An 8,218-nucleotide genomic window follows, 5' to 3' on the forward strand; every position below is an offset into this window, starting at 1 on the left:
TACAATATTTGTGTCATAGTTCTTTAAAAAGGAACATATTTTAAAGCCTTGAAAAGAATCTCTGTCTTTAAATGGTTCTTGATGTATATGTATGTGAGTGTGTGTGTTTTCCTCTACACAGATACTTAATTGGAGCTCGCATTGATGGAAAAAAGTAAAGAAAAAAAATACTGATAACTTACTCCAATCCCCAACACGTAGTTTTTAGAAAAAAATAATTTAAAATAAGCAAAGCAATTTGGAGGGTGGAGAAAAAGAAAACTGGCTGGGGTAGTATAATGATTGTTTAACTTTAATAATAATAATTGGCCTTTTAAAAATGTCTTTTGCACAAAACCTGCCCAAGGGAAAAGAAAAAAAAAAAACACTCCTAAAAATCTCATATTCCCAAATACCACTACATCAAAAACCATCTGGAAAATGTCTGATAATGGTATCCGCCCTCCTAAGAAATTCAGCAAACTTTGTCTTCCATTACCATTAGAATAATCAACTCAAACTGAAATTTCAACTTGAAAACCCTGAGAAGACAAAGCTGGATTCGGAATCAGATTTTGAAAGTCTCCTTAAAATACCATCTGTTTATAGACACCCTTCTCACACCCGACTCGCCCTTGATCTTACCATAAGTTCACAGCTGAATTTAAAGACATACACACACTGCTACTATGAAGTCTAGTCACCACATACATGTTCTGGGCTTGAATCAAGTTTCCCTTGTTATGTAAGCACTTGGGGGCGATAAAATTTCACTGACATCTAGAAGCTTTGTGAGTCTCAAAACATTAGTCTACCCGACTGTACAACCCCTTTATTGGCAGTGGATAACACTGCTGTTTTATTTATGTTGATCATATTGTCAATGCTCCATGGAAGAGCCGTTTAGTAGCCTATTACCCTGTAACATTTTTATTGCTGTTGTTAAATATCATTACTTGCACTGAACTCTGTATTCGAAAAGTCAAGTTTGAAAATTGGAATATCTGGGAAGAACTACAGGCTGTTGGTTTTCTCCCCGTCACATAATCTGTAGATTCTGATGAGAAGAAAGAAAAACAATGAGTATTCACATCTCACAGACAGAGGTCACTAATGGACTGCATTTGAATCACTGTGGCAGTAACCACAAAGTTATTAAAGTAATCCAGTGAAAAATGGACGTGCATTGAAATTAAAGTAAAAATACCAAAAGATGATTATGCAGGAAGGTCTGACCTGAATGGAAAATAAAATGACATCACCTTGACCTTTTTTGGAATCTTTGAAACAGAGAGAGAGCAAAACTAAGAGGTCCTGGCACCCTGGCTTGCTTTTTAACTTCAGACACTGCTGATCTTAGAAGCAGCAATTCTGCCTTGCAGAACACAAAGCTGAAGACTCAAACTAGATCACAGGTTCACGCGGAGTCTCTACAGTTTAAGGCTTCTGGACTCGCACCTACTTGAGCCTTTCTTGAAACCACAGCTTCAAACTGGGAAGATGTAAGGTTGCTTTAAGGAGCAACCTAAAATCTACATCCTAAATCAAACTCTCCAGCAGGCCAGAATATAAATGGAACAGACATCAGAAGAGCTTCCAATTAGATCCAGCCGGGCCAAGTCAAACTCAGATAAGATCACATCATCAGAAACCTGGCATACAGAAAAAAAAAAAAAAAACCATGACTGTCTTGGGAACTAACTCCTAGGCGCCCAGCGTGGTGTCATTTGGGAATCTATTTTCTTCTGTCCAAAGCAGCCCCTAAAATTTGTAAAACTGCAATGAAACTAGTGAAGTGTTAAGAGGGGTATTAAAAAAAAAAGGCATTCTTTCCATGCTAGGTTTGTAATAGGTTCTGCTACAGTCCAGCCAGCCCAGGTCTTTTCTACAATGCCTTGTATCCCCTGGCACAGACATGGAATCCTGTTTGAAATTTCATCTCCAACCTCCTCCAGTCAGATATTTGCGACTCAACATGACAGTATGGTGTTGCACTGTCATCTGTGGTTGTTAGAAACCCTTAAGTGGCTTAACCCTATCCTGTGTGGGGCTTTTGAGCAGGGGAGGAAGAAAAGTGTGCTCTGGAGAGCAGTAACATTGTGGGGAAATTAGTAACTTTCCACGGTGCATGCATTACCCATGGATTTATTCTCTTCTAATACGGCGGCCTGTCCATCTTAGGGATCTGGTGCATGTTGCTTAGTGATTAAAAAAAAAAAGTCCAGTTCTAACACTTTAGATGCTGAACTAAATTTTTACATGCATACTGCAGCCACCAAATATATCCCTGGACAAATGCCAAGCTGCATGCTGTTCACCTCATGTTTAGGGGATCCTGACACTGGAGATTTAATAAGGTCACAGGGACAATATCTTCCCGATATGGAAGCTAGCCTTCATATTAGCTGTTGGCTGGGAGAAGTTAGACATAATAAATTTAGCAATAAGCCCAAGAGCCAGTGGCCATGCCCCGAAGCTCCCTGAAACCCTGTGTGATGAAAGAGCCTCCCAGCTGAGCGGGGAGCAATAGATCCCATTTAGAAGAGGCTTTGCATAGCAAATGCAGCCTGTAAAGAAATCTAATCAGCACCTTGCACTCCTGGGTGAGCATTTACACGGATTTGTGCCTTGCCCTTGATTAGCTTACTGTAAGCTTTACCAGGGGAGTCCCTCCACTAAAATTAATCAAAAGCTCTAGGAAAACTGATTTCCATTTACAAGAGAAGGCACCATGAGTTTCCAGGTGAGTTAATAACGATCCTAATTTAAAAATAAAATACAAATAATAATAATAAACGAGAGCAGCCTCAAACCTTGAGCCGCTTGGAAACTCAAAACTCCACTGGGGGGAGAGGGGACGTTGGGGAACCCGGGGCTGGAATCCTTTCGCTCTCAGAGTGAAAGGCAGAGCTATTTTCTTAGCCTAAGTGAGGCTGCGGTTCCGGACGTCTCTCAGCTGCCCCCTCCTCATTGCACACTCGCGACCACTCAGCGCCCCCCCCCCCCCCCCCCCCGTCACACACACACACACAGGCACACGCACACTCACCCCAGCACTAGGACGCATCAGGCCGCCAAGGAAAAATCAAAACCTCTCTGCAACACCACCATTCACACCACCCCCCCACACACACACACACCCCAGCACACACGCGCATTCCAAATCACAGTGGTTAGTGTTTCATCTCGCCCTTCAATCCAAATGTGACTTCTAAAGTTCTTGTTTTATGATGCCATAAGCTGAATGGTAGGAGGAGAGCCCCCCCCATGTCAAAAGGGGGGAGGATAAATGTTCCCCTTTCCTTGAAATTTTCACACAGCCCCCCTCCCCCCCGTTTGCTTTCCTGCACCAGCTAACCGCGGCAGGGGAGTGCAAATGGGCGCTTGCTTTTTTTAATACGCTCAACGAGAGTGAGAGGGTCAAGGTGGGAGTGAGTGAGATCCATCCATCATTTCCCCTGATTGAAGAATACTGAGCGCCTCTTTACCCACCACATTCTAAATTCCCAAGGAGCTACACGGTCGGGCACCAGCTGGAGCCGCGGGTTCTGATCCCTTCCCGGGGGAGACTCGCCTCGCTGCCCAGCTGCCCCCCGGACGCCAAGAAGCGCCACGGGCCCTCCACGGTGACTGTAGATCGCCCGGCGCTGGGTGCCCACGCCCGGGATGGGATCTGGAACTTCGCCTCCCACTTACTTTCAGCCAGAGCGGGCGAGCGACAGCAAAGGCGCTGGGAGGGAGCCGGAGCCCAGCGAAGGGACGCGGGGAGAGAGGGTTGGGGGGGGCGGGGGGGCCGTTACCTGCCGAGGTTTCCGAGGTATCCTTCTGGCCTGCTGGTAATCCGGCTCAGCGCCGCGTCCTTCCCCAGATCCAAACTTTTGCCGGGTCCTCCGGCTGGAGGCGGCGACGACCGTGGCGGCTGCGGGAGCCCGGCCCTGTCGCCCGCAGCGTCGGGGCGCGGGGATGCGGAGGCCGGAGCCTCAGAGAGCGGCTCGAGCCTCCCCGCAGCCGGCCGGCGCCCGGGAGCCCCGCTCGCCTCGCTTGCTCTCGCCTTTCTCCCCTACCGAGCCGCGGCATCGTCTTCCCCCGTCCTCCGCCACCTCCGCCTGCAGGGCTCGGGCATGCCACTTTCTCGGCGCTCCGGCCGCCGGGCCCCCCGCCTCCTGGGCTCCTCTGCCGCCCCCTCTCCGCCTCAGCCCAGCCCACCGGTCCCGAAAGAAAAGAGGGCGAGCGGAGAAGGCGGTGATCAGCAGCCCGGTGGGGTCGGGGATCCTCGGAGAAGGAGGACCCCGGGGGGCGTCTGGAGAGCAGGGCGGGCGGGCCTCCGACGCCCGGGTGCCGACCGCGCGGACCCCGGCGTGGGGCGCTGCGCCTGGCTCTCTCCGAGCGCCGCGCCGGTCCCGCGTGGGTCCGGAGGCTGCTCCGACCTCACTGCTGCCTGGATCCGACGCGGCCGGGCTTTGTAGGCGCTGCGGCCCCCACACCCACCCCTCCTGACACCCCCGGGAGATGTTTACAGTAATGAATTCACGGGATCGCCTCTGCCGCTCCCGTGCCCCTCCTCTCCCCCGTCCCCAGCTCTCTGGCGCGCTCCCCTCCTGGAGCCGTCTTTCCCTCTTTCCCTCCTTCCCTCCCTCCCACCTCCCTCCCTCTCGAAGTCCCTCCCACATTTCGGGTTTAAAGAATGCTTGGGAGGCGCGGCCGCAACCCAAAGCTTTCCAAGAGGCAAAGTAAGACTAAGCGCTTAACCCTGTCCTCCCCGAAGAGAGTTGCAGAGCGCCAGGCTGACACCAGGGATGCCACTGTGACCAAGCACGCCTCCTCCTCTCTCTCTCTGCCCCGCACCATCCCACCTGCCCCCCAACTGTTAGGGATCGTGCCACCACCCGAACGCTCAACGTCAATGTTCCCCCTGCCTGCTTGGCGTTGTACTTCCAAGCCAGAGGGTCTAGTACTCAGACACCGAGAAATGATGGAAACGACGGATTAGAGGGTAAAAATATTACAAGTCTCTCAACCAAGATGGCGTTATGTCAAATGCAAGCAATCTTGGTGATTTGCCCCCACCTCACCCCCCTACACCTCATCAATCGTTCCCTGATCCCGGACCTTCTTAAATAACTTTAATTGGGAACATTATCCAAAATGAAATAGGGTTATCTTCAACACCCCATTTTCTTCCTTCACCTTGGCCGCTGGAAAGAGCGTTGTTCACTTTGCCTGTAGATTACAGCGGGCAAACACATTCAGCCCTCAAAGATTTAGGAAACAGGCTTGACAGCTAAAGCAGCCTGATTTGTAAGCAGGCAACGTTTCCACGCGCAATCTCTTGGTAAAGGTTAGAGAGTAATATACGAAAGCCAGGTGCACTTCTCTCTCTTGGGGTGGGAAAGGGGGTTCTGGTTTCCCCCCTTTCATTTCATCGCCGCTGCTCCCGCCTCCAGTAAGTTGCTGTCATGTTCTAACAAGTCTGTAGAGAGGCAGAATCTGAACAGAAGAGGGAGAGCGAGCTCGCGCCAACCGCCGGACTGCGCTCCGATGCGCGCCGTCGGGGGGGTGGGGGAGGCGGGCCTGAAGCACCCATGAGCTTGAACCTGGCTCGGGACCAACTCCCTAGGGAGCCTCTCCGCTAGCGTCGCAGAAGCGCTGGCCAGAGGCGGTGGCCGCGACCTCCTGGGGATGATTTCCCCGTCCTCAGTTCACAGCCTGAGTCACTTGGCACCACTTTCCCAATTGTTTTTCTTTCCTTCGCATCCCTGTTGGGTCTCCCGCCTTCACGTCTCTGAGCGCCTCAATGGTGTTAAGACGACTTGGAAAAATGCCCGCTTTGCCTCCCAAGCACAAGCCACGCACCGATCCACCCAGACGCACGCCCGAATCGCACGCACGCTGGCCCCTAAGCACACACCACCCCGGTTCGTGCCCGCTAGTCGCTGCTCTTGCTGCGTTTTGCAAAGGTGGCTCGGAGAATTCTTAGACTGACTTATCCACAGCCGCTCTTCTCCCCAAACTCGGTGTGTGACTAATGTCCAGAGGAGGAGGGGCATGGCTGGGGGCGTTCATTGGACTAGGACAGACTCGGAGTGCCATCTTGCCAGGAGGTGCCAGGAGCGACCACACCAGCAGTGGCCTCCGCCTCCACCAGCACCTTCCACCGGTCCGGTCCGGAGGGAGCTCTAAACGCTCCAGGAGTTTCCCGGTATCCAGTGTGGGTCCAGCCCGCCCCGTCACCCGCTTCCCCATACTTCCTTTCCCTAGCTAGTGTGCCCGACTTTAACTGGCAACCTTGATCTTGCACTAATTACAAAAGAGAAGTGACCCAGCCGGTGCTGAAAGCAGACATCGAGTCAGCACCGCGGAAGTTCTTTCTAGCTGGGTCCAAGCCTTCGCGGGGACTGGATGGTAGCTGGTGAGGTTCAGCCCCTGCCCTCCTCACCTTCGCCTTTCCCCCGGACTCGGAGCCGAGGGGGGAGGTATCCGCCCCCTCCCCGCGTCCCACCCACCCACCGGGTCAGAGAATGCATTCGGGTTCAGCCTGGCAAGCCACCCGCGCCTTCCTGGCCGCTGCTGGCGCGCAGAGGATGCGCTGGTTCCAGCTCAGTGCCAGGCCACTGAAGACCGGTAGATCTGGAGAAAGAGTTGATTTCGGTCAAAGTAACCACGTCCTCAACTCGAAGAAAAAGGAGCTAGCAAACCGCACCCCCCCCCCCCCCCCCCCCCCGCCCCATCTCCTCATCTTTTTAGCCACTAATAGATACCGGATTGCGGGCAGGGGGCGTGCTGGTGGCTTTAGGCGCCAGCTTTTGATAATCAGGCTGGTGACATTAACAACAGATGGAGCGGGCGCAGAGGTGGGGGCGTCGGGGGATGTTACTGCTAGAAGTTAACAGATTCATTCTGGGGAAGTGAGAGGCTGGATTCCGGCAAGTTTAGCGGCTCTGGAACCCCCAATTTAGGATGATGCTCCCCGCAGGCGAGCAAATTTACGTTTTGACTCCGAGCTCAGTTAGAAAACTCCTTGGAGGAGGTGGATTCGACCTGAACACAGATCTCCCTGGAGTCGGGGGCCAGTTAAGCGGTCTGTTTTCCCTCGGGATGAAAGATAGAGACTGAAACGAAACATCCCATCCACCCGCTAACCAGCCTCCCACCCCACGCCACCTCCCACCCCCGCTGGTTAAAAAAAGAATCCCTCCTCCCCCAACGAGACCACGCGGTGCCCGCGTAGGGACAGTCCCGGGGGTTCCTGGCAACTCCACCTGGCACCGCAGCCCCTTTACCTGATGTCCGCGTCTCCTTGCCGCGGGCTCATCCGAATCCGACGGGGTCGGGGAGGTGGAAAGGAAAGAAGCTGGCGCGGCAGCAGCGGGGCTCCCGGGGCATGGTATTGTTTTAGGGGTCGCCGCCAAGGTCCCTCCTGCCCATCGTTGAGAACTGCCAACCTGGTTCCGGGGCTGGGTGGGCACGGCGGCCGGCGCGGAGCTGTGGCCTCGCTGCTGCTGGTTACCCCGGACCTAGGACCAGAGACGCACCCGCGCGGTAGCAGCTCGGAGCCGTGGCGCGGAGACTTCGGCCACCGATGTCGTCTCGGAGCGCTCGTTCCTCTGCGGCGACCATGGAAGATGCCAAACTCGAAAGTGACGGCGACAGGTTTCCAACGTACAACTAACTACAAGGTACCCAGCCGGAGACACTGGGCTGCCTTCCCCCCACCTCCCTGCCCCTCCCTCCGACGGGGGGGAGGGACCTGACTTAACCCTGTGTGCGCCCTGCGCTCCCCGGAGAAGTCGGATTCAACTAGGAAACCGCAGGCGGCGGCTCCCGAGGCGAGAGCTTTGTTCACGTGCGTTTCCAGTGGGTGTGTTGCTGTCTGGGGGCACTCGCGTGGCAAGACGCCAGGGGCAGGCTTCCAGCCCCAGACTCCGGCATGGGAAGGAGCCTATCGTTTCATCCGGACCAAACCCAGCCCTCCGAGTCTATTTTTTGCCTCCAGTTACCAGATTTATTGAAGTTGCCAGCGAAGTTGAGTTTTATTCCCTTATTTCAAACACCCCCCACCCACCCCACACCCCCATCCCCACCACGCTGTCCCCGTATTTTTTCCTTTGCTAGCGGCACATTGAACATGTGGAACTCTCGGCTCCTCCAGACTCTAGTTTTTTTTTAACTGTTTGGCGTGTGCGAGAGGAACTGTGTAAGGAACCCACCCACCCACGATGCATTTAAATGAAACAGCGAG

General features: G+C 53.5%; 1 protein-coding gene across 4 annotated transcripts in view; it reads right to left on the reverse strand.

The window, feature by feature from the left end:
- The window catches only part of FLRT2 (fibronectin leucine rich transmembrane protein 2), a 104,779-nt gene extending 96,980 nt beyond the window's left edge, over window positions 1-7,799 (reverse strand). The window contains exon 1 of one of the 4 annotated variants that reach the window (XM_070415500.1): window positions 7,512-7,799. The gene's annotated coding sequence lies outside the window, so the exon portion shown is untranslated. Of the gene's footprint in view, window positions 1-3,779; window positions 4,035-7,259 lie in introns of those variants that run through there. The other 3 variants (XM_070415474.1, XM_070415463.1, XM_070415470.1) reach the window with 3 other exon arrangements.
- Window positions 7,800-8,218: the final 419 nt, after the last annotated feature.

Source organism: Myotis yumanensis, unplaced genomic scaffold (assembly GCF_028538775.1).
Source record: "Myotis yumanensis isolate MYYU_CA2020_CCGP unplaced genomic scaffold, mMyoYum1.0.hap1 SCAF_1, whole genome shotgun sequence".
In the NCBI taxonomy this organism is placed as follows: Eukaryota; Metazoa; Chordata; class Mammalia; order Chiroptera; family Vespertilionidae; genus Myotis; species Myotis yumanensis.